This window comes from Hemiscyllium ocellatum, chromosome 2 (genome assembly GCF_020745735.1).
Source record: "Hemiscyllium ocellatum isolate sHemOce1 chromosome 2, sHemOce1.pat.X.cur, whole genome shotgun sequence".
Classification (NCBI taxonomy): Eukaryota; Metazoa; Chordata; class Chondrichthyes; order Orectolobiformes; family Hemiscylliidae; genus Hemiscyllium; species Hemiscyllium ocellatum.
The window spans coordinates 78,344,807-78,368,301 of NC_083402.1; positions in this window are offsets into that span (position 1 = coordinate 78,344,807).

Sequence of the window (23,495 nt, forward strand, 5' to 3'; positions counted from 1 at the left end):
CCACAGAAAAGGGCTCGCACTCAGCAGTTCAGACATAAAGCAGAACGACACTTACTCTCCCGGCAGGCTTGCAGTAGGGCATTTAATTTGCATTTCACTAGCGCCGTTCACGGCCCCTGGACACATCAGAGTGTTACCAATGACGGACGTGCAACTTGGAAGCCCGATTTGAGCACCAACTGCAAAATAATAGGAACCGAACAGTCTCAGTGATGTTGGTTGTCGATTATCCAAAACGTTGGCTTTTCTACCTCCCGGCTTGTTTGTTATGTTCTTCCAGCCTCCAGCTTATCTATGACGGCTAAATATTGGCCAGGATCCTGATTACTTATTTGAAATAATGACACCCAAGTTTACAGCCTAAAATAAAATGTCCAGGATCTCCTACAAACAATCCTTCGTGTGCAATGTAATTTATGGCTGCAGTCAGTTAAATATTTCAAAATTTCAACAAAATGTCATGAGTGCTTCTTCAATTTAATATCTTCCAACCGCCGCCAACCCCAGACGAAAAAAGCTCATGGAAAAGCACCCCTGTTGAAATTGACTGTTGTCTGATGAAGAATTATGCTTAAAAATGTGTTGCTGGAAAAGCGCAACAGGTCAGGCAGCATCAAAGGAGCAGGAGAATTGACGTTTTGGCATAAGCCCTTCTTCAGGGATCATGATAAAGAATTATTACCAGCCATTTTAGTAGTTGGTTTAATATTAATTTGTGGCCAACTTGCAAATCTGTCCCATTAACCACCTTGTCGGTTGTGGTGCAGATAAAATTTGGTGATTTAGAGGCAAAAGCGCTCTAAATTCAGGATCCAGACAATAGTTTGAGAACAGACATCAAGCCTCACAATCCAGTGTATTGCTGCAGTATCAGAGGTGTTACCTTTTAAATGAGACGTTATTCTGAGGTGCCTGCTGGGCTGATCCCATGGCGTCATTTCGAAGAAAATCAGGAAAGTTATTTCCCATATCCCGAGCAATTTTTATTCCTCAATTCGGATGACAGAAGCAGATTGCCTGATTATTTTCTTATTTTTGCGTGAGGGACTGTGCTGTGTGTAAACTGGTTGCTGCATTTTCTGTTTCACAAGTGACCACGCAACAAAAGTACTTCAAATGAGATTATTTAAATAGTCTCTCCAACTGCGAAAGTATTTCAGTTTTAAAGCATGTTGAGACCTCTAGTGGTCACGAAAAGTAAGAGATAAGTGGAAGTGTCTTTTTAAAGATCAAATTCATTAGGCTATTCAACTACCACAGATTGAAAATGTAGTGGATGAGGTTGTAGATCCGTTCGCGGAGATGGTGTGGTTCTCTGCTGCCTCACTTAGGCCACATCGTCAGTGAGTCTTCGGTAAACTGGTCTACCCAACCTGGTATTTCTGTCTCTTTTTTTGGTACTTCCGGTTCTGTATCTGAGTGGTTTGTGCGGGGGGGGGTCCAGTTCAATGTGTTAATTGATTGAGTTCTGTTTGGAGTGCCAGGTTTCAAGGGATTCTCTCCCGTGCCTTTGTTTTGCCTGTGCTATGATGGTTACACTGTCCCAGTTTGCACGTCTGCAGAAAACCACACCCGTTTGGCGAACCAATCTTTGCCTTATCCACAATACCAGCCGCAAATGTTTGCAAAAACTCGACAGAGTGCATGATTTTTCTGGTGTGTCTTCATTTTAGTACACATTAGAAAGGCACAATTTGTGCTGTGAATCAACAGGAAGGCTAGAATAAAGATGCATTATGAACATTTTATTGTGCTAAATTCTAGAACGGTGCACATCAATAAACTAATAAGTACCTGTAGCATCTCTTGTTCCTGCAGGTGGGACTTTATTAAATATTTTCATTTATTAAGAAAATAACTGTGAAGCCCAATAAACACACCTTTTAATCATGAAAGACCATTACCCTGTGTGTTCAATCTGGTCAGAAGTCACGCTATACCAGATTATAGTCCAACAGGTTTATTTGAAATCACAAGCTTTTGGAGTGGTGCTCCTTCATCTGGGGAAGTCTTAAGATGAAATAACTGAAGAATCATTCAGTGAGGTTTTGTGGGTGGAGCTAAGAAATAAGAAGGGGATGGTGACGTTATTAGGGTTGCACTATTGGTCCCCAATACTCAATTGGAATTGAGGGAACAAATACGCAGGGAGATTGGGGAGACTTGGAGGAACAATGGGGTTGTCATAATAGGGGATTTTAATTTTCCTAACACAGATTGGGACAACCAGAGTGTTAAGGGCTTAGATGGGGTGGAATTTGTTAAGTGTGTTCAGGAAAGTTCCCTCAGTCAGTATATAGAGGGTCCTACTTAGGAAGGGGCAAAAACACAAATTGTGCCTTTCTAATGTGTACTAAAATGAAAACACACCAGAAAAATCATGCACTCTATCGAGTGGGAAGTAGGGCAGGATAGGTGACAAAGGTCACAGTGGGGGAGCACTTTGGGACCAGTGACCACAGTTCTATTAATTTTAAAATAGTTGAGGAGAGGGACAAAACTAGTCCACAGGTTCAAGTTCTAAATTGGGCAGGGAGGCTTTTGATGGAATTAGACAGGAACTTGTAGGGGTTGATTGGAGTAGTTTGTTTGTAGGCAAAAGGACCTCTAACAAGTGAGCTAACTAAAGTTCAAGGTATATATGTTCCTGTGAGGGTGAAAGGCAAGGTTGACAGGAAAAGGGAATTTTTGAGAAGATTTGTAGCTCAGATTGAGGTTTTGGATGTAGGTTTACTCGATGAGCTGGAAGGTTCATTTTCAAACGTTTCGTTACCTTACTAGGTAACATGTGGGCAGCACGGTGGCACAGTGGTTAGCACTGCTGCCTCACAGCACCTGTAGACCTGGGTTCAATTCCCGACTCAGGCGACTGACTGTGTGGAGTTTGCACGTTCTCCCCGTGTCTGCGTGGGTTTCCTCCGGGTGCTCCGGTTTCCTCCCACAGTCACAAAGATGTGCGGGTCAGGTGAATTGGCCAAGCTAAATTGCCCGTAGTGTTAGGTAGGGGGTAAATGTAGGGGTATGGGTGGGTTGAGCTTCGGCGGGTCGGTGTGGACTTGTTGGGCCGAAGGGCCTGTTTCCACACTGTAAGTCTAATCTTCAGTGGACCTTATGCAAAGCAATGCTGAAAATTCCTGCTTTCTATTTCTAAATTATTATTCTTATTCAAGAAGGGCTGCAAGAAAAACCTGGGAACTATGCACTGTGGTAGGTAACTTAATTGAGAAAATTCTAAGATATAGATACATTTGGAAAGACAGGGTTTGATCAGGAATAGTCAGATGACTTTGCGTGTGGGAGATCATGTCTAACAAATTTGTCAGAGTTTTAGATGGACCAGGAAAGTTGATGGGGCCAGGATGGTAGACATAGTCTATATGGATTTCAGTAAGGCCTTTGATAAGGTTCCAGATGGTAGACTGCTCTGGAAGGTTGGATCGCATGGAATCGAGGGGAGCTGGCAAATTGGATATATGATTGGCTTGGTGGTAGGAAGCAGAGGGCAATAGTGGAAGGATGGTGTTGGACTGGAGGCCTGTGACTAGTGAAGTGCCTCAGGGGTTGGTACTGGCCCACTGCTGTTTGTTATCTATATTAGTGATTTGGATGAGAATGTACAAGGCATGATTGGTAAGTTTGCAGATGACACTAAAACAGGAGATGTCGTGGACAGTGAGGAAGTTATCAGAAATTGCAGCAGGACCTTGATCAGCAGGAGAAGTACAGCAAGAAATGGCAAATTGAGTTTAATATAGATAAGTGTGAAGTCTTGTTTTTTTGAAAGTCAAATTTTTTTCCCAGGGTTGGAGAATCCAGGGCATCAGTTTAAGGTTAGAGGGGAAAGAATAAAAGGGAACCTGAGGGGCAACTTTTATACACAGCGAGTGGTAGACATGAAATTAGTTGCCAGTGGAAGTGATTGAGATGTATACATTAACAACATCTTTTTTTATTTCAAAAATATACTTTTTTTATAAAATTATTTGGGTCTCTATACAATTGGTCATGCCATTCTTGTGCACACATTGCTTTACATACAAACATCGAAATTTATTTTTCATATATATAAGTCTGTACACTTACTATCCAGCTCTTCTGTTGAGGCGTCAGTGGAGCCCAAATGACTGCGTGGGCCCCCTGTTCTTCTTAGGCAGGCAGACGTTACACAGTGGTCTTTCCCCAATGTGCCTTGGCAGCAGCTACCCCAAGCTTCAGCGCGTCCCTCAACACGTAGTCCTGGACCTTGGAATGTGCCAGTCTGCAACACTCAGTCGGGGTCAACTCCTTCAGCTGGAAGATCAACAGGTTTCGGACCACCCAGAGAGCGTCCTTCACCGAGTTGATGATCCTCCAGGCATAGTTGATGTTTGTCTCGGTGTGCATCCCGGGGAACAGACTGTAGAGCATGGATTCCCGCGTCACAGCGCTGCTCCGGACGAGCCTCGACAAACACCACTGCATTCCTCTCCAGACTTCTTCTGCATAGGCATTTTCCAGAAGGAGGTGTGTGACAGTCTCACCTCCACCACCACCACCACCCCCCCCACCCCGCACCACAGTCGCTACGAGGGCAGCGTGCGGTGCGGCAGAGAGTCTGGGCGTGCATAAAGGATCTCACAGGCAGAGCCCTTCTCACCACCAGCCAAGCCATGTTTTGGTGCTTGTTGACAACGTATAAAAGGCATTTGGACAAATACATGGTTTGGACAGAATTAGAAGGCTCTGGGCCAAGTGCGGGGAAGTGGGGTTAGCATTCATGAACATTTTGGTCAGCATAGACCAGTTTGGGCCAAAGGGCTTATCTCCATGCTGTAGGACGCTATGACACAAGTCATTTTGAACACTGGTGATGTAGAGGTGGGGTGCTGGACTGGATTTCCACAAATCACTCAAAATGCTGTCTGATTTATTTTCTTAAATGTTTTCCTTAGTAGCTATTTAATGTCTAAAATATAAATTTAGACAAAGTGAAATGTTATTAAATATATTAATTAATAAGATGATGTATTAATTGAATTGATTCTATGCATATTTTAATGCCTTTAATGAAGATTTTGATTGTTGGTCTTATGTTTTGTAAAGGTCGATGCTTAGAACCTTTTTGATGAAACTTATGACATTGGGCTGAGTTTGGATTGTTCAATTTGAGCATTTGCCTAACTCCCCAGGATCCCTCTGTATGATACAGTTAGGAATATTGATTAAATGGTTTTCATGTTTACCTTGTAGCATAAGAAAATTTTTAAAAATATAAATACATTTCAAAACTGCAATATTAAGGAAAGAATATTGCCACCCCAGTTAGCCACTCAGTTGCATGGCATCAGCCAAAGGAGAGCTGGCACTGAGATAAAGAACTTGTAGCAAACAGAATCTATTTACTTGGTAAGGAGTGAAAAAGAATCAACTAACTATGCAAATAAGGTAGTTGAAGTAGCACCTCCACAACTATAGCAAGTAAGGCTCATGACCAAACTAAAGCAAAGACTTCTGATAAAAGTTGCATTATTCTTCCAACAAACTGCTGTAAATGGGGGAGAGTTACATAATTCAAATTAAGTAAGTCAATCTCATTTACTTACAGTAGCACAGATTTCAAGCATGGTCAGCAGTGAATGATCTATTCTGGCAAAGACTTGCAGATCCCATTAAAAGAAAGGTTTGTGTGTGAGAAACAGAGTGAAGAAACATTAGTATTCTGATGGCATGCTTATATTTTGTTTCAGTTTAGTTTATGTGTTTAACCTGAGTAACGTTGAAAGAAAAAGGCACAGAATACAGCAGTTCTGGGCCAGTAGGGGTGGTAAAACAATGGGGAAGAGGAAGGGGCAAAACAAAATAGCGGATGGAAATAGAAAAGATTTGGAAGAGTAAATTTTAATGTTCAAGGAAAGAAATGGAGAATTTTCATGTATTTGTGTTATCGATCTTTATCTTGTTGACCGTTAGAAAAGGTAATGACTAATTAATTCACTTTTGAGGCAGAGAAGCAGACAGACACATAGTCTACATCTATAGTCCATTTTGAAGGGAGATTTTCACAGAGTTATATTGAATCTGGAGGTGTTTAGAAATTATAATCAGGACTTGATTATTGAAGCCTCATTCCAGTTACTGGTGTTGACATTTTTCTTGACTATTGCATAAGGAAGTGGGCAGCAACCCTGTACTCTGCGTCCCCAGCTCATTCAGCTTCGTTATTGGTGTAGGCATCTCATAACCCTCTGTACTATTTGCAGAGTTGCACCACTGTTTGGATGACATGGCCTGAAGTTGGGAGCATAGTGTGGATTCAGGACTCTTTAGAAAGGTGAGTTTAATCGGTATTATCTGGGTTCCAAGAGACCCCTCCACATCCCTTTCATGACCCTGTGCACTCTCACACCTCTCATGCTGCTTCCAAGCCTACCCTGATGTTAAAAGTCCCCAAGCCCCTCCAGACCCATTCACCATTCTGCAGCATGTATAAAATGAATGACCCGTCTAATAACAATGCTTAAGTTCTGAATTACTGAAGATTAAAAAAAAATGCCAATTAGAAATTAGTTTGGCAAAAAACTGCTATTTATAGGACACTAGAAATGTATAAATCATACACAGCCATTCAGAGCTAGCAAGTTTTGAGAAGATTTGTAGCTCAGGTTCAGGTTCTGGATGTAGGTTTGCTCGCTGAGCTGGAAGGTTCATTTCCAGATGTTTCATCACCCTACTAGGTAACATCTACATTGGGCCTCCGGGCGGAGCTTTCAGAAAAGTCTCAGAAAACCAAACAGGATCTTCTATCCAGCCCACCTCAACACTGACTTGATCATGATCCCGCTTCACATTTCAAAGCTACTTATTAAGACATGTCATTGACCTCCTTGTGAAGCTTCCATGTCATACTGTGTCAGAGCAGAACATACTGTTTCATAGTGCTTGATGTGAGGGCTTAGGAATACTATTACTGAAATGCAGCTGTACTGCGATTGTACCAGCCTGGAGTACAGGATTCAGTGACTGGTTTTACTTCAATGTCTTCCAATTTCCTTCAACACCTCTTCAGTTCTTTGTTAGTCTTTTTTAGAGTCAGAGAACATTGCCCTTCATCCAAACATGTCAATGTCAACCAGCAAACACCAAACTACATTTACCCACCATTGGTCCATAGCCTGCTATGCCCTGGCATTTTAAGTGCTAACCCAGATGCTTCTTAAATGTTGCAAGAGTACTTGCCTTCATCACTGTCTCAGACAGTGCATTCCATATTTCTACTACTCTTTGGGTGAAATATTAGATCTCTTCTAAGTCACTTTACTCTTCACTTTAAATTGATGCCCTCTGGTCTTAGACATGTCTGACACGGGGAAGGGATTCATATGATTTACTCTGTCTATGCCTCTCATAATTTTGTCTATCTCAATCAGATCCTTCCTCTCATCCCCACTGCCCACTCCCACCCGCCACCACCACGCCCCAACTGCCACCCCACTCAGCCTACTCTACTCTAAGAAAAGCAAACCCAGTCTATACAGTCTCTCCTCATAATTGAGAATTTTCATCCCAGTAAATTCCAGGTGAATTTTCTCTGCACCCTCTCCAGTGCAATCACATCATTCTGACAGTGTGGCAACAGAACTGCAGACAATTTCCATCTGTGGCCTAACCAATATTTTATGCAGTTGTGGCAAAACTTCCTTGTTGTTATATTCTATGCCCTGGCTAATGAAGACAAGTATCTATATGCCTTTTCAGCATCCTGTATTCTTGTGCTGAAACCTTCAGGGATCTGTGGACTTGTGCTTCAAGGTCCCTTTGTTTCTCAGTCCATCATAAGGCCTTACCATGCATTATATATATATTCTTCCCTTATTAGACCCCCCAAAATACATTGCCTTGCACTTATCAGGATTAAATTCTATCTGGCATTGCTTGGACCAATTTACCAACTGTTAAGGGTTTAGATGGAGAGGAATTTGTTAAGCGTGTACAAGAAAATTTTCTGATTCAGTATGTGGATGTACCTACTAGAGAAGGTGCAAACCTTGACTTACTCTTGGAAAATAAGGCAGTGCAGGTTACTGGGGTGTCAGTGGGGGAGCACTTTAGGGCCAATGACAATAAATCTATTAATTTTAAAATAGTGATGGAAAACGATAGACAGGATCTAAAGGTTGAAGTTCTAAATAGGAGAAAAGCTAATTTTGACAATATTAGGCAAGAACTTTCAAAAACTGATTGGGGACAGATGTTTGCAGGTAAAGGGACAGCTGGAAAATGGGAAACCTTCAGAAAAGAGATAACAAGAGCCCAGAGACAGTATATTCCTGTTAAGGTGAAAAGAAAGGCTGATAGGTGTAGGAAATGCTGGAGAACTAAAAAAATTGAGTTTGGTTAAGAAAAAGAAGGAAGCATATGTCAGGTATAGACAGGATAGATCGAGTGAATCCTTAGAAGGGTATAAAGGCAGAAGAAATATACTTAAGAGAGAAATCAGGAGGGCATAAAGGGGACATGAGATAGCTTTGGCAAATAGATTTAAGGAGAATCTAACAGGTGTTTACAAATACATTAAGGACAAAAAGGTAACTAGGGAGAGAATAGGGTCCCTCAAGGATCAGCAAGGCTACCTTTGTGTGGAGCTGCAGGAGATGGAGGGGATACTAAACGAGTATTTTACATCAGTGTTTACTGTGGACAAGGACATGGAAGATATAGAATGTAGGGAAATAGATGGTGACAACTTGCAAAATGTCTATATTACAGAGGAGGAAGTGCTGGATGTCTTGAAATGCATAAAAGTGGATAAATCCCCAGGACCTGAATAGGTATCACCTAGACCTCTGTGGGAAGCTAAGGAAGTGATTACTGGGTCCCTTGATGAGATATTTGTATAATTGATAGTCACAGGTGAGGTGTAAGAAGACTGGAGGTTGGCAAATGTGGTGCCACTATTTAAGAAAGGTGGCAAAGACAAGCCAGGGAACTATAGACCAGTGAGCCTGATGGCGATGGTGGGAAAGTTGTTGGAGGGAAGCCTGAGGGACAGGATGTACATGTATTTAGAAAGGCATGGACTGATCAGGGATAGTTAACATGGCTTTGTGAGTGGGAAATATGTCTCACAAATTTGATTGAGTTTTTTGAAGAAGTAACAAAGAGGATTGATGAGGGAAGAGTGGTAGACGTGATCTATATGGATTTCATTAAGGCATTCAACAAGGTTCCCCCTGGGAGACTGGTTAGCAAGGTTAGATATCATGGAATACAGGAAAACTAGCCACTTGGATACAGAACTGACTCAAAGGTAGAAGACAGAGGGTGGTGGTGGAGGATTGCTTTTCAGACTGGAGGCCTGTGACCAGAGGAGTGCTACAGGGATCGGTGCTGGGTCCACTACTATTCATCATTTACATAAATGATTTGGATGTGAGCATAGGAGGTATAGTTAGTTAAGTTTGCGGATGATACCAAAATTGGAGGTGTAGTGGACAACGAAGAAGGGTACCTCAGATTACATCAGGATCTTGATCAGATCAGATGGGCCAATGGGCTGAGGAGTGGCAAATGGAGTTTAATTTAGACAAATGCAAGTTGCTGCATTTTGGGAAAGCAAATCTTAGCAGGCCTTATACACTTAATGGTAAGGTCCTAGGGAGTGTTGCTGAACAGAGACCTTGGAGTGCGAGCTCATAGCTCCTTGAAAGTAGAATCGCAGGTAGATGGGTTAGTGAAGAAGGCGTTTGGTCTCCTTTCCTTTATTGGTCAGAGTATTGAGTACAGGAGTTGGGAGGTCATATTGTGGCTATATAGGACATAGGTTAGGACAATTTTGAATATTTTGTGCAATTCTGGTCTCCTTTCTATTTGAAGGCTGTTGTGAAACTTTGAAGGGTTCAGAAAAGATTCACAAGAGTGTTGCCAGGGTTGGAGAATTTGAATAATAGGGAAAGGTTAAATAGGCTGGGGCTGTTTTCCCTGGAGTGTCAGAAGCTGAGGGATGACCTTATTGAGGTTTATAAAATCATGAGTGGCATGGATAGGATAAATAGACAAAGTCTTTTCCCTGGTGTGGGGGAGTCCAGAACTAGAGGACATAGATTTAGGGTTAGGGGGAAAGATATAAAAGAGACCTAAGGGGCAACTTTTTAATACAGAGGGTGGTACGTGTATGGAATGAGCTGCCAGATGAAGTGGTGGAGGCTAGTACAATTGCAACATTTAAAAGGCATATGGCTGCATACATGAATTGGATGGGTTTGAAGGGATATGTGCTGATGCTGGCAGGTGTGACTAGATATCTGGTCAACATGGGCGAGTTGGACCGAAGGGTCTGTTTCCATGCTGTATATTTCTATGACGCTATGCATCTATGTAGCCTGACCCCATCTCCTCACTATCAACAGCATCACCAATTTTTGTGTCATCTGCACACTTACTAATTACACCTTGTGCATTCACATCCAAGTTGTTAATATATTTAACAAAGAACATACAACATAGAACAATACAGAGCAGAACAGGCCCTTTGGCCCTCAATGTTGTGCAGACCTGTGGTCTAATCATACAAGCCGACATAATCAACCTAGAAAAAAGAGTCTCACTGTCCACTCTATCTAATCCTCTGATCATCTTATATGTCTCTATTAAATTCCCTCCTAGTTGCCTTCTCTCCAATGAGAACTGACCCAAGTCCCTCAGCTTTTCCTCCTAAGACCTTCGCTCCACACCAGGCAACATTCTGGTCAATCTGATTGAAGATTTGTAGCTCGGGTATCCGTTGTTGTGGTTCTGCTCGCCGAGCTGGAAGTTTTTGCTCGGCGAGCAGAACCACAACATTCTGGTCAATCTCCTCTGCACCTTTTCCAATGTTTCCACAACCTTCCTGTAATGGGGCAGCCAGAACTACACACAATATTCCCAGTGAGGCTGCAATAGTGTTTTGTACAGTTGAAGCATGACATCACGGCTCCAGAACTCAACCCCTTTACCAATAAAATCTAACAAACCGTATGCCTTCTTAGCAACACTATCAACCTGGGTGGCAACTTTCAGGGATCTATTTACACGGACACCAATTTCTCTCTGCACATTCACACTATCAAGAATCTTTCCATTAATCCAGTATTCTGCCTTCCTGTTATTCTTCCCAAAGTGAATCGCCTTGCATTTATCTGCATTGAACTCCATTTGCTACCTCTCAGCCCAATTCTGCTGTTTATCCAAGTCCCCTGCTACCTGCAACATTCTTCCACAATATCCACCACTCCACCGACTCTTGTATCATCTTCAAACTTACTAACCTATCCATCTATGCCTGCATCCAAGTCATTTATAAAAATGACAAACAGCAGTAGTCCCAAACAGACTCCAGGCTGAATATTTTCCATCAACCACCTTACAGAAAGCCAGTTTCTAATCCAAACTGCTAAAATCACCCTCAATCCCATGCCTTTGTAGTTTCTCCAATAGCCAACATGTGGAACATTATCAAAGGCTTTACTGAAGTCCATGTACACCATGACAGCTGCCCTACCTCATCCATATGCTTGGTCACCTTCTCAAAAAGTTCAATGAGGTTTGTAAGACACGACCTGCCCTTGATGAAACCAAGTTGACTATCTCCAATCAAATAGTTGCTTGCTAGATGATTGTAAATCTTACCTCTTATAATCTTTTCCAAAACGTTTCCTATAACAGATGTAAGGCTCACTGGTCTATTATTACCTGGGTCATCTCTGCTGCCCTTCTTGAACAAGGGCACAACATTTGCAATCCTCCAGTCCTTTGGTACTAAACCTATAGACAATGACGACTCACAGTTCAAGGCCAAAGGCTCCACCATCTCCTCCATAGCTTCTCAGAGAGTCCTCGGATAAATTCCATTTGGCCGAGGGGACCTACTTTCACACCTTCTAGAATTGATAACACTTCCTCCTTACTAACCTCAATCTTTTTAAATCCAAGAGCCCGTATCTCAGTCTTCTCTTTTACAATGTTCTCCTTTTCTTGAGTGAAAACAAATGAGAAATATTCATTTAGCACCTCTCTGATCTCAACAGGGTCCACACACAACTTCCTACTTCTGTCATTGACTGGCCCAAGTCATCCTTTTATTCCTCACATATCTATAGAAAGCTTCAGGGTTCTCCTTTATTCTACCTGCTAAAGACGGCTCATGTCCCCCTCTTTGTTCTTCTTAACTCTCTCTTTAAATCCTTCCTATCTGATCTGTAACTCTCCATCACCTCATCTGAACCATCTCATCTCAACGTCACATAAGCCTCCCTTCCGCTTATCAAGAGATACAATTCCTTTAGTAAACTACGGTCCCCCAAACTGAATCATTAGTCTGAACTTTCAGCTGGCCAGATAGTAGTTATTCCAGTGTAGATGTGAGTTGAGAATGGATACTCTGTGGAATCACCTTTATAGCACATGCCAAAGGAAATTTGCTGGAGCAACTGAAAATTCCATTGAATAATTCTGTACCTGGAACCCTCCAAAAGACTCCATTTAAATCAAATAATTTGGTGGGTTCCAATGAAATTAAGTAAAATAGTTCCTCGGGAAAAATTATATCACTAAATACATAATCAAATTCCTGTGTAAATATTTAAGAGATATACCTCACACCCACCAAGTATACATTCCCCCATCCTTACACCCTCCAGATCATGAATTATGCATCAATATTGCCACTCCTTAGAAAATCTGACCCATTGTTTTTCATACATCTGTTAACTTCACTTATTTACGATGTGCAACCAGTTCCATTAAACATGATTTTAAAGTTAAATGAAATGGCCGCCTAGTAGTGAGTGATGTTTAAGTCTCAAGAGTGGGCATTTAACTCTGGAGACTAACTAGTCCATACATCCAGTGTACTGCACAGGTCTATTAATGAACTCACTCTATTTGACAACAGCAAGTTTGGCAGGAGAACAGGCATTTGTATCACAGAGGAAAAATGGGTTAAGACAAATGGATATCCGGCAAGAAGGAACATTCTCACAAAGAAGTATATCATGACTGTTCTGCACAGGTCGGGGCGATTGTGCCAGTTGTTAAAAGGTTCAGATTCAGGTGAAGGAAAAATATTCTAAAGGTTTGAAATTTAAGACGTTAACAAAATGGTAACACCTGTTTTTTTTTGCAATATATGATATAGTGCCAACTTTGAAACTGATTTTAGTGCAAATAGCTAACAGTGACTGGTCTTTGGCTAATTGAACTGACTGTTCGATTTAAAGGCAAATATTTTAAATGGTAGGGCATATAAATGTTGTTTTTTGATCATTTTGTCTTCTGCTCAATGTTCTTATCCACCAACATTGGACAATTTTTTTGACTTGTTTTATTAATTTGTCCTTCCACTTTTAAAGGAATGTGCAACTAAATTGTTATGAAGTTTCTCAATTCTTCCTCCTAAAATCTCCCTCTTAAACAGCTTCAAATTCTGTAGATAATAATTTGCCTAATCTAAACCTTTATGTCCTCCTAAAATCACACTCCTCTACTCAGTTAAGGACTCTCCTTATTTTTTGTTACCTGTATAGCTTAATATGAATTTACAGACAAAGAACATAAATAGGCCATTCAGCCCATCAAATCTGCTTGACCATTCAATAGATCGTAGCTAATTTGATGGTAACATTAAATCCCTGATAACCTTTCACCTTTTCCTTAACAAGAATCTATCTACCTTTGCCTTAAAATTATTCAAGAATTCTAGTTCCATTCACCTTTCAAGAAGAAAGTTCCAAAGATTTACCACCTTCAGGGATAGAGAATAAAGCTCGTTTAAAGTGGTGACCTTTAGTGACCTTTAGTTTTAAGTTCTCCAATTAGAGAAAATATCTTTCCACATCTATCTTGTCAAGAACCCTGTGGACCTTTCAATCAATTTACCTTACTCTGCAAAACTCCAGTGGATACAGAATTATTTTGTGCAATCTTTCCTCAGAAGACAACCCATTCATTCAAGGTATTAGACTGGTGATGGCTCCCAATGGATTTACATTCTAAGGTAGCCAATAAGGTGACCAAAAATATGTCCCAATATCAAAGTCCAGAGCATTTATGTAAATTAGAAAGATTAATGGTCCAACAATGCCTTTGAGGGGACATCATTACTCGCATCTTTCCAGGTGATCAACAATGAGGTTTGGCTGCAAAATGCAACTCCTTTCCAATGCTGTTTTTGGCATTACAGTAGCATGGAAGGGTTAAAAATGGCTTTGGCTTCACTTCTGTCCACTTGCGATATTGGTCACATCAATTGCCATTTTGGACAGGGCAATATTGCAGGCATTCACTTCATGTGTCACTCATTCTACTCTCCGAGTATGCTGCATTGTTTGCCCATTCTTCAAGATATTCAACCTCATTTCTCCGTTGCATTCTGGATATTGGCTATGAAAAGTTTGGATGTCACCAGAGCACCTTTTTTCAAACATTTCACATGTAGGCAATTTAGAAATAGCTTTCCCAGTGAAGCTTTTTTATTTGGAAAAGGGGAAAGTAACCCATCTCTATCAGATGTAAACATTTAAAAGTTTCAGAAATGACCAGTTATGTAATTTGTGAAGTTTCCATTTAGCTTTTGATGCCTCATCTAGACACACTTGGTCTCCAATTTCATGTAGTAGTAAAGTAAAAATATGAAATATGAAAATTGTTGCTCGTTTCAAACCCGATTCCAACCTGTCCGCTTGCAATTTTAATAGAAGTTGGAAAACATGAGTGATTCCCATGACCATATTTCATTTCCTGATTTCTGGCCAGCTATTGGATCTGCCGCATACATCACGTTGCAGTCCGTCCCTCCCATTTTCTAGACTGGGCTACCCACATTCAGTAACCACACTATCACCATCACCATTGTCCTACCACAAACTCAGGTGTTAGATCTCTGCTTGCCCTTAGCCACCTATTATAGTGGTCTCTGTGTACCAGTCACTGGTGGCTTGTAATTGAGTTAGTACGCTGTCATCAATCCATCTTTTTTGTGAGTCTAAAGGTCTGTTTGATTATCAATGGGAGAGGATAAACCACTCGAGAATCTTAACAAGAAGAGGTATGTGTCATACACAACTAGGTATGATTTATTGTCTGATAGCAATTGTGCAATTCTTCCAGAATGTACTCCCATCTGACTTGGAAGATTGGGAGTTATTTGGCTTAAGGACTGTTGACCCTGATTTTGATCTCCTATGAATCATTTCTCTGCTAAAGAATATTTTATCCCTCAGTGTTCTTTTTGGGAGGTGTTGTTCCTGTGAACTCCAGTTGTTGGACCTTTTCATTAAAGAATCTATTATAAAAATATGTAATTGGAAACCACTTAGAAACAATAAAATCCATCAGAGTCAACATGGCTTCATGATGGGGAAATCAGGCCTGACAAATTTAATACAATTCTTTCAGCAGATAAAAGGTCAGAAAGGGGAACCAATAGGTATAAAATATTGGATTTACAAAAAAAACCATCTGTTAAGATACTTCACCCAACTACTTAAGATCCCATGGCTTGGGGCGGGGTGTATATTCACGTGGAAAAAGGATTCCCTAACTAATAGAAGATGGAGATTTATGATAAAGGGGACATTTTCAGGATAGTAATCTGTAATGAGTGGAGTGTCCCAGAGATCAGGACTGAGGTCACAATTATTTACAATTTACATTCATTACTTGGATGATGAAAGTGAATGTATAATCACCGAGTTTCAAGATGGCACAAAAATAAGTGGGAAGGCAAATAATGAGGATAACACAAAGATTCTGCAGAGGGATATAGACCATTTAAGTGAATGGGCAAAAATGTGGCAGATGGAATAGAATGTGGGAAAATGTGAGGTTATGTAATTTGGCATAAAGAGTAGAGGAGCTGAATACTATTTAAATGGGGATGAACTGCTGAAAGCTACAGTACAGAGAATTTTGGGGGTTCTCATGCTTGAATCTTAAAAAGTTGGTGTCTGAGCTCTGAAAGTAATAGAACGTTGTTCTTTATTTCAAAAGGAACAACATTTAAAATTTGGGACATTGTGCTAAAACTATACAAGGCATGTGTTAGACCATACCTGGAATACTGTGGACAGTTTTGGTCTCCTTGTTTATAGCAAGATGTACTAGCATTAGAGGCAGTCATAGAGTCATAGAGATGTACAGCACGGAAACAGACCCTTCGGTCCAGCATGTCCATGCCATCCAGATATCCCAATCCAATCTAGTCCCATCTGCAAGCACCTAGCCCCTATCCCGCCAAACCGTTCCTATTCATATACTCACCCAGATGCTTTTTAAATGTTGTAATTGTACCAGCATCCACCACTTCCTCTGGCAGCTCATTCCATACACACACCCTCTGCGTGAAAAAGTTGCCTCTGAGGTTACTTTTATATCTTTCCCCTCTCAACTAAATCGAAAGTTGGCATCTAAGCACTGAAAGTAATTGAATAGAACGTTGTCCTTTATTTCAAAAGGAACATTTAAAAATTGGGACATCTTGCTAAAAATATACGAGGCACTTGTTAGACCACACCTGGAATATTGTGGACAGTTTTGGTCTCCTTGTTTATTCGCAAGATGTACTAGCATTAGAGGCAGTCATAGGGTTGTAAAGCGCAGAAACATACCCTTCAGTACAGCATGTCCATGCCGACCAGATATCCCAACCCAATCTAGTCCCACCTGCCAGCACCCAGCCCACATCCTTCCAAACCCTTCCTATTCATATACTCATCCAGATGCCTCTTAAATGTTGAAATTATACGAGCCTCCACCACTTCCTCTGGCAGCTCATTCCATACACGTATCACCCTGTGTGAAAAAGTTATCCCTTAGGTCTCATCTACATTTTTCCCCTCACACACTAAACCTATGCCCTCTAGATCAGGACTCCCCCACGCCAGGGAAAAGACTTTGTCTATTTATCCTATCCATTGCCATCATGATTTTACAAACCTCTATAAGGTCACCCCTCAGCCTCCGATGCTCCAGGGAAAACAGCCCCAGCCTGTTCAGCCTCTCCCTATAGCTCACATTCTCCAAACGTGGCAACATCCTTGTAAATCTTTTCTGAACTCTTTCAAGTTTCACAACATCCTTCTGATAGGAAGAACAAAACTGCACGCAATATTCCAAAAGTGGCTTAACCAATGTCCCATACAGCCGCAACATGACCTCCTAACTCTTGTACTCAATACTCTGACCAATAAAGGAAAGCATACCAAACTCCTTCTTCACTATCCTATCTACCTGTCCACTTTCAAGGAGCTATGAACTTGTACTCCAAGGTCTCTTTGTTCAGCAACACTCCCTTGGTCCTTACCATTCAGTGTATAGGTCCTGCTAAGATTTACTTTCCCAAAATGCAGCACATCTCATTTATCTAAATTAAACTCCATAGAACAAATTAAAGTCCAAAGAATGTTCACTGAATTGATTCTGGGTATGCAGGGATTTCATTTAAGGAGAGATTGAGATATTCACACTTGTACTTGCTGGGATTTAGAAGAAGAAGTGAGAAGAAACCTTATTGAAAAATGTAAGATTATTAGGGGACTTAATAAAGTAAATGCGATGGAATCGTTTCCCTTGTGTTAAAGTCTAGGACCGGGGACATAATCTCAGAGTACACCTTGAGGAGGGGATTTCTTCTCTCAGTGAGGAATGTATTTGTAGAATTCTTTACTACAGCAAGGGTAAGACAGACAGATTTTTAATCAATCAAGGAATCAAAGGTTATGGGAATAAGGAAAGTGGAAATATGGATGATCAGATCGGCCACAATCGCATTGAGTAGACTTGATGGGCCGAATGGCCCAATGCCTATGTCTTACAGTCTTATTTTATAGTGCATAAGATCACTGCCTCAATTTATTGATTAAGTTGGATGTCTTTATTCACCCTATGTGGTTTTTGTTTTCAAATTTCAAATCTTAAGTCATGTGTCTGTCAGTGGCACGGATAATTCTGCTTTGAGAGGTGGCAGATTGAGATGTTCTTTGCTGATGAAAGGAACGGAAAACAGTTTCATCAGTCTAATAAAAGATATGACTTCCATCTTGTTGATAGTATGAAACTATTCCTTCATTTCAATATATTTATTATTGACTTTGCCATGAATCTTGGAAGCTCAATGAAATCTTCTGCTGGTTACTCCTTGACTGGATAATTGACAATGGTTTGTTTCTGAACCAGTTATTCTCAGCGAACTACTTGAATGCTTTTTCTCCCATAAGGGTGTTGAGTCCAAGAAATAATGCAGGCTCAAAAGTTGATGTAAGTCACATGCACATTTTCAACTGTTAGTTGTGGTGTACCTTTAATCTTGGAAGCTGTTCCACTTGGACCATGTAGTTTCATCTTTGCGTGCTGTGACATCTATTTCCTCAACCTCTGATATCTAATGTGGCATGTCTTCTGATGGAGGTGGTCCAACTATATTAACTCTTTGCATGAGTGAAACCTAGGTTTCTTCTTACCCTGAAACTGTTCTATTGCAAATTTTCTAGAAGTGGCCAATAGGTTTATAAATCCATCCTTTTTTGCCATACATCTGTCGCATTCCACCGCAGTAACCTTCTGTCTTCAAGTTTGGTATTCTTGAATTACATCAATACCATATCAATTTTGTTATTTTTGCAGTAGAACAATGCTGTGGAATTTTACTCACCTGTAAACTTTTAAATTCTGTTATGGCAATGATGGCAAAGTTCCTCCACTACTTATTTAAGCTCACTTAACCAGCATTCCTGTATTGCATGAATTCTTGCCCATGTTAAGTGACGTTAAATAGCAATAATGCATCTCTGTATGGCTTATAGGAATTTTCCCAAGATTTTTTGATGATGATTTCCTGTCTTTTACAAAGATGGAGGCTTCCCATTTCTTTCCTCAACAAAACAGATGTTTTCTACTTTTCATGGCCCAAAACACAAGATCCTTGCAAATGTTTTTAATTAAACTTTTGGGACTGCAGCCTTAATAAAACTTCCTTAAACATTGCAGGCTGAGTGTGTCAGTCTTCTATTCAAAGTTTATTTTACTATACTGTTCCTTCTTTTAAATTTGCCTTTTAGTCCTGTTAAAACGATAAGCACTGTCAGCAACGTCTTTCATCACTTTACTGATGATTGAAAGTAGACTGATGGGGCGGCAGTTGGCCAGGTTGGATTTGTGAATTTCTATGTACAGGACTTGGCTAGACAATTTTCTACACAGACAGGTAGATTACCATGTATTGGAACACCATGGTTAAAACAGTTTCTTTTAAAACAAATGCATTTGGTGTGGGAGAAATGTATTCAAAAGGGAAGGGACCCTTTTAAAATTTAATCTTGTTGCGACCGATTATTGGATGAGTGAAAAGGTGGACCGATTTCATCCCTCCCTCCTCCAGGAGCTTGAAAATCTGGTTATTCCCAATGGGAACCTTATCTGGGGGAAGATAAAAAATATTTGGGTTGGATCTTTGCATTTTAGGATTGGCCAAGTTATTTTCAGAAACCGTGGCTGAAGATTAATAGAGAGGATTATTAAAATTGATCAAGATTGGATGTTTAGATCTTCTCACACACATTCATTATTAGATTTCATAGAAAAATTGACAACATTTAAATTTGATCTCTAAAAAGATATATTTACTATGTTTTCAAAGTCAATTATGCATTTTGGTTTAAATCTGCTTATTTAAATTATTGATATCAGCAACTGTAGAATTGTCAATTTTTTTTAAAAAAGGTTACATACATGGTTAAATTATCTAAATGTTTCAATGATTACTTTGAGATTGACTTTATTTGTCCCAGAAAAATGTAGACTGGGATGGGGGAATCTGATGGAGGTGGACAAGTCTAAAGAGACATATAGGGAGAAACGTTTCCATTTTGGGGAGGGGTCAATAGCCAAGGGCACAGTTTTAAAGGTAAGAAGCAGGTGGACTTGAAAAAAGTTTCAATGCAAAGGATTGTGGGCATTTGGAATTCACTACCTGAAAGTGTGGCAGAGGTAGGAATGCACACAACATTGAAATGCCATACCATACAATCAGCCAAGTGGCAGAATTTGGGATTAGACTAGATGAATGTCTGATGAGTGGCTTAGACAATGGGCTGAAGGGCCTCTTCCTCTGCTGTAAGCACTTGGTGAATCTATGTCACTAATCTGACTTTATATCTGCATTACTAAGAGTCAGAATTTTTAAGCTATTGATCAGCAGTTTAAGTTTTTATGTACTGTTATGGAATTGATGAACTTACAGCATGGTCTGCTCCAATACTCAATGTGACGATGGGTGGAAAAATAATGCAGTAGCAGCAATTTAATGAAATGGGTCAATAGGGTAAAAAGGCAGGAGTAGTGAAAGAAAATAGTAATACATTTTAATGAACCTATGGAAAATATTGAGGCCACTGCACCATCCCCAATTATTTTCATATGACAAATTCAGAAGAGAATTCTTGTGTCAATGCAGCATAGTTAATCACTTTTAGAAACATTCAGTTCATCAAAACAAAATCAAAAGACAATCAAGAAAGAGGACATCTATGTTGATATGTGATTTGCTGAAGTAAGTTCAGAGACAAGTTCACACCCATTTAGACAGGTGGTGAACTCCCAAATAGGGCATCTTGGGGAAATCAGTGGTGCTTTCCAGAGGACAGTCATAAAACAATAAAATTCTTACTTTTGCTGCTCCCATTCATAAACATGGAAATACTGCCATCGAATCATGATGGCATGACCCAACAAGCCTATGCCAGCTCTAAGAGAAATCCAGTTCTGTTCCTTAAGTCTTGCAAGTTTACTTTTAATTGTTCAACCAATTTCATTTTTAAAATCATTGATAGTTTCCTCTTTCATCAACCTGGCAGGCAGTGAGTTCTAAGCTATTATTATTTGCTATGTAAAATATTCTTCCCTACAACCTCTGCTGCTCTTGCCACAATCTCAAAAGTTACATCCTCTTGTGCACTAATTAACTAATAGGAATGTATTCTTCATTTATATTATCTAAGCATTCACAAAAGAGGGTTAAGAGGAACATACTACAGCCTATTTCAAATGGAAAAATAGTTTTAAAATTCTTATTTAAGAAAACTAATTCAATTTACCTGTTTTCACTTCCCATAATTTTTATGGGAAAGGTAATGCTACTTGCACTGAACATGTCATATGGGCACCTATCCTCTTTTCTACCCCCTGAGTTTGTTAATTTTTTTTTTTAAATCCAGACAGACAATGGCCTTTCCTATTCTAGGAACTTCAATTTCATCAGCATGCCTTTTACATGGCATTTTGTCAAACACTTCCTGGAAATATATGCAGACACATTACATTGTCTTCAACATCTGTTATTTAAATCAAAAAATTGAATTTGATTAGCTACATTATTGCATAAACTTCAGTGCCATTTCTTTAAAATTAAAAATGCTTCCCTCTTACCAACCATTGTCTAGTTATTGCTTGCAGAGTAGCTGTAGGGAAGACCATAAGAAATAGGTGGTGGCCATTTGGACTGGAGCCTGCCCAATAAGATCATGGCTCATCAGCCATTAACATCCACTCTCCTGCCTTTTCTCTATAACCCTTGATCACTGTAGACAGGCATGAGGCTGGAAGAACGCAACAAGTCAGGCAGCATCAGGAAATTGAGATGTTGAGGTTTCAGGTGTAACCTCACTTCAGGACTGGGTGTGGCAAAGTGGGGATACATGAAGACAGGCAGAGGATATGAGCAGGTAGGTCAATAGAATGAATGACTTCAGTAGGTGGCTAGGAGGGTTGGGGGGGGGGGGGGGGGGGGGGGGAAAAGAGAGAAAGAGGAGCTGGGATGTGGTCAGGCAATGGGGAGGTAGTTATTTGAAATTGGAGAAAAATAGAGCACTTGGCTGTAGGCTGCCTAGGCAAATTATGGAGATGTTGTTCCTGCAATTTGGGGTTTGGTTTGTTGTGGCAATGGAGGAAACAAAGGATGATCATGTTAGAAAGGGGGTGGGAAAGGGAATTACAATGGGTGGTTAGCCCCTGCAGGCCCACCTGAAATGCTTAGTGAACTGTTCCAAGTTTACATTCGGTCTCCCTGATGTAAAGACCACATCGTGTGGTCCCCACCCCATCCATTCCTACCAGCATCTACCAATCACCAACCCATCCATCCATCCTTACCCAGAACCACACTATTTTACAGCCCCCTTCCTCAGTCCTGATGAAAAGGTACCAACCAGAAACTTCGATACCCCTCTTGATGTTAATCTACCTGCCATACTACTTTTTCCAGCAATTATTAACCATTTTTATATAAAATTAATCTGTTGAACAGTTATATTCAAATTAAATCAATGATTTTACCAAATAACTGTTGACATTGAATACTTATGATACAAAGCAAATACATTTTTAAAGTCAGGGAATCGAGCATTATAGGGAAAAGACAGGAAAGTGTGATTGAGGACTCCGATCAGCATGATCTCTTTGAAGGAGAGCGCCAACTATAGGCTGAAAGGCCTACTTCCACTCCACATTATGGCCTCATTTTAACCCAGTGTGAATGAATAGTGACAGTTCCAAGTCAGGATTGTTTTGGTAGACAACCTGAAAAGGACGGATGGGTCTCAAGATAAGTTTTTTTTTAAAAAAAACTAAATCACTGAAGTGCCTTGGAATATTTTTAAGGCAGTTCATAAGAGGTTGTGTTGACCAAGTGGTTCTAATATATTAAGATTCATTTCAGCACAAGACCACCAGCTAGTCAAGTAATACCAAGTTGTCTTTGTTAACTCAGATTTAAAATTTGTGCTATCCCATATCCTTCACACATTTGATGTTCCCTTCCATATTGAAGTACACTTAGCAGTTTAATCTCTAGGGGGAAAAAAAAACTTTGAATTGGAAATTTAAAAACCCTCAGCTTTGCTTATGTTCAAGGGTTAGTCAACTGCTACTCCTATTTAAAAAAAAACAATTGAGGGGAAATCTTCAGGCCTAAGTGTCCTCTCCTCAACTCCAAGCCAACAGAGTTCATTTAATCAAAAGATACCCACTTAAAATGGCTTGAGGTCAAATGACTTTTGCAATTTCTGCTTTAAGCCTTCCAGAAATATCCTGAAATAACTATGGGTGTCAGGCTCCTCCTGTAGGGGTACCCAGCTGAAGACTCAAATTTAAAAATGTACTTTGGGTAAGTTTCCAGATAAACAGCAGAGTTGAAACACTAACAGTTAGAGCTGTGCAGAAGTTGCAGTGAAGTGACAAGTGTTGCCATGGGATCTGCTCAGCAGCAACTTACTGACAGTTTGGGCAGTTTCAGCTACTGACCTCATTACTGTCTTGGTTCAAATGTGGACAAAAAGCTGAATTCCAAAGTTATGGCAAAAGTGGTTGCCTTTTGAATGTGGGACATCAAGGAGCCTTCAGAAATTTCAGTGGGAATCAGTTGAAACTCAGTCATGTGGCACATGGGAGAACTATGGTGCAGTACTAACATCCCTGAGCCAAGACTTGGGTTT